Below are 6,000 nucleotides of genomic sequence, written 5' to 3'. Positions count from 1 at the left end.
AGGGGCAGAGGGAGGGCATTCCAGGCCCAGGGGATGACGTGGGCCGGGGGTCGATGGCGGGAGAGGCGAGAACGAGGTACAGTGAGGAGATTAGCGGTGGAGGAGCGGAGGTTGCGGGCTGGGCAGTAGAAGGAGAGAAGGGAGGTGAGGTAGGAGGGGGCGAGGTGATGGAGAGCCTTGAAGCCCAGGGTGAGGAGTTTCTGCCTGATGCGCAGATTGATTGGTAGCCACTGGAGATTTTTGAGGAGGGGAGTAACATGCCCAGAGCGTTTCTGGACAAAGATAATCCGGGCAGCAGCATGAAGTATGGATTGAAGTGGAGAGAGACACGAGGATGGGAGATCAGAGAGAAGGCTGGTGCAGTAGTCCAGACGGGATAGGATGAGAGCTTGAATGAGCAGGGTAGCAGTTTGGATGGAGAGGAAAGGGCGGATCTTGGCAATGTTGCGGAGCTGAGACCGGCAGGTTTTGGTGACGGCTTGGATGTGAGGGGTGAATGAGAAAGCGGAGTCGAGGATGACACCAAGGTTGCGGGCTTGTGAGACGGGAAGGATGGCAGTGCCGTCAACAGAGATGGGAAAGTCAGGGAGAGGACAAGGTTTGGGAGGGAAGACAAGGAGCTCAGTCTTCGACATGTTGAGCTTTAGGTGGCGGGCGGACATCCAGATGGAGATGTCCTGAAGGCAGGAGGAGATGCGAGCCTGGAGGGAGGGGGAGAGAGCAGGGGCAGAGATGTAGATCTGGGTGTCATCAGCGTAGAGATGATAGTTGAAGCCGTGGGAGCGAATGAGGTCACCAAGGGAGTGGGTGTAGATTGAGAACAGAAGGGGACCAAGCACTGAACCTTGGGGAACCCCCACAGTAGGAGGATGGGAGGGGGAGGAGGAGCCTGCAAAAGAGACTGAGAAAGAACGACCGGAGAGATAAGAGGAGAACCAGGAGAGGACGGAGTCTGTGAAGCCAAGGTCAGATAGCGTGTCGAGGAGAAGGGGGTGGTCCACAGTGTCAAAGGCAGCTGAGAGGTCAAGGAGGATTAGGACAGAATATGAGCCGTTGGATTTGGCCAGCAGGAGGTCATTGGTGACCTTTGAGAGGGCAGTTTCCGTGGAATGAAGGGGACGGAAGCCAGACTGGAGGGGTTCGAGGAGAGAGTTGATATTGTGTACAACTACCTTATTGACATGTATGATTCAGAACCTTGTCAGGCACTATGTAAATCATGCAGGTAATTACTGCACGCAGCTTCTCCGAACATCACTTTCTAACTCCTTTGCTCTCACCTATCCTGCCTTCAACCCCTTACTCATGTTGTTGCTCCAGTCTGAAACTCCCTTCTCACACAGAGAAGCAGCGTGGCTCAGTGGAAAGAGCACGGGTTTGGGAGTCGGAGGTCATGAGTTCTAATCCCGGCTCTGCCACTTATCGGCTTTGTGACTTTGGGCAAGTCACTTAACTTCTATGTGCCTCAGTTACCTCATCTGTAAAATGGGGATTAAGACTGAGCCCCACGTGGGACAACCTAATCACCTGGTATCCCCCCAGTGCTTAGAACAGTGCATTGCACGTAGTAAGTGCTTAACAAATACCGTCATTATTATTATTATTACTACTACAACTCCACTAGCCCTCAGGTCTCTCTCCACATTTAAAATCTTTCTGAAATCCCAGTTCTTCTTGAAGGCCTTCCCTTGGTTAATTCACGGCACCTCAACTGCATTTCAAAACACCCTTGGCACTTGTGTACTATGCTTCTATCCTTGATACCCTTGTACATACGAGTATACACACACACACACACACACACATTATATATATTTTTATGTATATATACAATAATCTGTACATTCAATGCTTTGTCCTAATATCGTACTGGTTTAAGCTTTATATTTGCTCTTCCTATGGCTTTTATGATCTGTAAATGATATTTGTCTGGCCCCAGCATTATACTGTGATCTCCTAGAAGTCCAGGAACGTATGTCTTGTTACTGTTGTTCTTTACTAAGTGCTTGGTATTGTGTCTAACACTCAGTAGGCAGTGAATACTTATTGATTGATTGCTCTGCAACAGCATCCATCAAAGTTGCAGATTTTAGATACTAGGCAGAAAGATCATGGAAACTGACCCAAAAAGAGATAATTATTTTATCTCGGTTTGCATAAAATGCTGAACAGAGATAAACATATTGGACTACATGAAGTTTCTTGAACATTCTGGAATTTTTCATGAGAAAAGCAGTTGTATGAAGCACTTGGAAGAGTGCCATCCAGTGAGTAGACATGATCCCTGGCCTCAAGTAATAATAATAATGGCATTTGTTAAGCGCTTACTATGTGCAAAGCACTGTTCTAAGCACTGGGGAGTTTACAAGGTGATCAGATTGTCCCGGAGGGGAGGGCTCACAGTTTTAATCCCCATTTTACAGATGAGGTAACTGAGGCACAGGGAAGTTAAGTGACTTGCCCAAAGTCACACAGCTGACAGTTGGCAGAGCCAGGATTTGAACCCATGACCTCTGACTCCAAAGCCCGTGCTCTTCCCACTGAGCCACGCTGCTTCTCAAGTGCACAATCTAGTGGGGTGCACAAACATTAAAATGAATTACAGGTAGGGGAAGCAATGGAGTATAAAGATATTACATAAGTTCCCGGCTGTAAGCTTGTGGGCAGGAAACATGTCTACCAACTCTGTTGTACTCTTCCAAGCACGTAGCACAGTGGTCTGCACACAGTAAGTGCTCAATAAATACTGTTGATTGATTGATTGTGGTGGTGGAGTGACAAAATGCATAGGGGGCACAAACTCAAATGCATAGGTGATGCAGTAGGGAAATGAGAAATTAGTAAGGGAAGGCCACTTGGAAGTGATGTACTTTTAGAAGGACTCTGAAGATGGGAAGTTAGTGGTCCGTCAGATATGAAGTGGAAAGAAGTTCAAAGCAGTAGCAAAATGCTTTAACTGAACCTAGGCATCAGAGTCACATGGAAAGATTGGTGTTTTAAAATTGTAATAATTCTATTGAAGCTCTTACTATGAAATTGGATGTTTCTTAAAATCCCATGCTTTAAAATTCATATTCTGTTGCTTTTGTTTCTTTAAAATTGAGTTCATTTGTGGGGAGAAGGCAGGTTTGATTAGATGTTGATAGACCTTTGAAACAGCTATCATCAGCAGAAAAAGATGGTAGGTTGTTTGATGAGTCACTTTGTTTTCTGTTTGGATCTTGAAAGTGCTTAGTAAATACCATCATTATTATTAGTAGTAATACTAGTAATATTACTGTCACTGAATATGTATACTGATAAGTTGTGCTGAGTTCCACCCAGGAAAACGGCGACTGGCAAGGCCATGATCTACCTTATCAGTACCCTAAGCAACAACCGATCACCGACCGCCACCCGTGGTCCTGGGACCCCAGGTTTTCAGCAAACCCTAACAGCAATAAAATTACTGGCCGCAGCCCATAGCCTTGAAACCCAACACCTACGCTTGCTGAAGACTCCTTGCAGAAGACTTCTTCAGCCACAGAGTGTCCACTGGATGACCCAAAGCTGATAATGAAGGAGCTTGGTGTATAATGAGAGGCTAATGAAGACAACAACAAACAGGGGCAGAGTGGCACACGATGTGCCAATCCAGCACATGAACAAATAGGACTTGAGGGACTTAGTACTGCATCACCCAGGGAAGCGGGACCAACGGGAAATATAAGGATGGGCTCATCCTCAGTTCTTTGTCTTTGGCTACCAGCCACTGAACTTTTGTTGCAACAAAATTAATAAAAGGCTGGCCTGACTCATTACTCGGAATATTTTCCAACAAAATCATCAACATTACTGGTGTTTGGGTTCTCTTTTATTGTTTCTCTTCACTTAGAATAATATTGTCATATATGCATATTGTGATTCATTCATTCATTCAATTGTATTTATGGAGCACTTACTATGTGCAAAGCACTGTACTAAGCACTTGGGAAGTACAAGTTGGGATGCACGTTTATACTTCTAGATGGTAGTTTTCTGATATGGCCAAGGGATGGGGTCAGGAGGATGGGCTCTCAATTTTCATAGTCTTTTTGATGACAGTGTTGAGGAACTTTCACCTTTACTGAAAAATGGCTTTTTACTTCTCCCTAAGGTAAATAAGAAGAGATGAGCAGGTATTGGAATAGACAATTTACACAGTGTAGCCATGGTTACCATCAAAATACTAAGGGTAATTGAGTGACCCAACCCATGAGATATTCAGTAATGTGTGGATTGGCTTTGTGGTACCCAAAAGGAAATGACTTGAAAATGACTGGCTGGGGAAGCATTATATTATCTTTTTGGAATTCAACACCACTGCCATTCATTGCATGAATGCAAACAAAAAAAAATGTAGAAAACCTGGCAGGAAAATAAAAAAGAGAGTTCTGTGTATTAACACTGCTGAGGATCCTCCCTCTTTCTTTCTCTCTCTTGCTTTCTAGGATCTTGAATTACTGCAGTGCAGGAGAACTGCATTTTGACAGAGAAAACCTAAATGTTCCCAGGTCCCCTGGGCCTAAGCAGCACTGAGAAAAAGAGATACAACTCATTTTTCCTTTCTTCTTACTTATCAAAGTGCCTGTTGCATTTACCACTCATTTGAAGAGTAAATATTAGCTGGTTCCATTTATTGAATATTAAACAATAAATAATCACTTATTTAAGATGCTGACATTGAATATTTGGGTCCTCACTACTCAGTCACCTATACCTCTGACAGGATTTGGGAGGCAAATCCCACACGCTTAGAACAGTGCTTTGCACATAGTAAGCGCTTAATAAATGGCATTAAAAAAACCCCACCAAAATGATTTTGTTCCAAAGAGGGAAGCACTATCGAAACTATCCAGAAAAAGGGAGATCTGGCGCCTATCTCTGTTGATCAATCAATCAATCAACCAATGGTATTTACTGCATGCTTACTGTGTGCAGAGCACTGTACTAAGCACCTGGGAGAATACACAACAGTTGAAAGACACATTCCCCGTCCACAAGGAGCTTATAGTCTAGAGGGAGACACAGACATTAAATTAAGTATATGTACATAAGTGCTGTGGACTGACAGTGGGGTGAAAATCAAGTGCTTAAATGTGTACATATTGGTCACAATGCATAGATTGGACAGAAGGAAGGAAAATGGGGAAATGAGGATTTAGTCTGGGAAGGCCTCGTGGAAGAGATGTGATTTAAATAAGGCTTTGAAGGTGGAAAGAATGGTGGTCTGTCATATATAAAAGGGAAGGGAGTTCCAGGTCAGAGTTAGGGCATGGGCAAAGGGCAGCAGTGAGACAGATGAGAACAAGGTAGAATGTGTAAACTGGCATTAGAGGAATAAAGTATGCTGGCTGGGGTGTAGTAATAATAATGATGGTATTTGTTAAGTGCTTACTATGTGCTGAGCACTCTTCTAAGCACTGGGATAGATGCAAGGTTATTGGGTTGTGCCACGTGGAGCTCACACTCTTAATCCCCATTTAACAGATGAGGTAACAGGCATAGAGAAGTTAAGTGACTTGCTCAAAGTCACACAGCTGACAAGTGGCAGAGCCAGGATTAAAACACATGACCTCTGACTCCCAAGCCCAGGCTCTTTCCACTAAGCCATGCTGCTCCTCTAATACTTCTCCAATAATGCTTCTCTAGTACGAAATCAGCAAGATAAACCAGGAGGGAGAGAGCTGATTGAGTGCTTTAAAGCCAGTGGTAAGGAGTTTCTGTTTGATGCATTGGGGAACTCATCGACTCCCATTTCTATGTGGACGATTCCCAAATATACATCTCCAGCCCTGATCTCCCTCCTTCTCTACAGTCTCACGTTTCCTCCTGCCTTCATGAGATCTCTACTTAGAAGTCCTGCCTCAAATTTAACATGTCCAAAACAGAACTCCTTATCTTCTCACCCAAACCCTGTCCTCCCCGTGAATTTCCCATCACTGTAGACAGCAACACCATCCTCCATGTCACACAAGCTCA

The sequence above is a fragment of the Tachyglossus aculeatus genome, chromosome X4 (assembly GCF_015852505.1).
Source record: "Tachyglossus aculeatus isolate mTacAcu1 chromosome X4, mTacAcu1.pri, whole genome shotgun sequence".
Taxonomy (NCBI): domain Eukaryota; kingdom Metazoa; phylum Chordata; class Mammalia; order Monotremata; family Tachyglossidae; genus Tachyglossus; species Tachyglossus aculeatus.
This window is presented reverse-complemented; position numbering follows the sequence as displayed.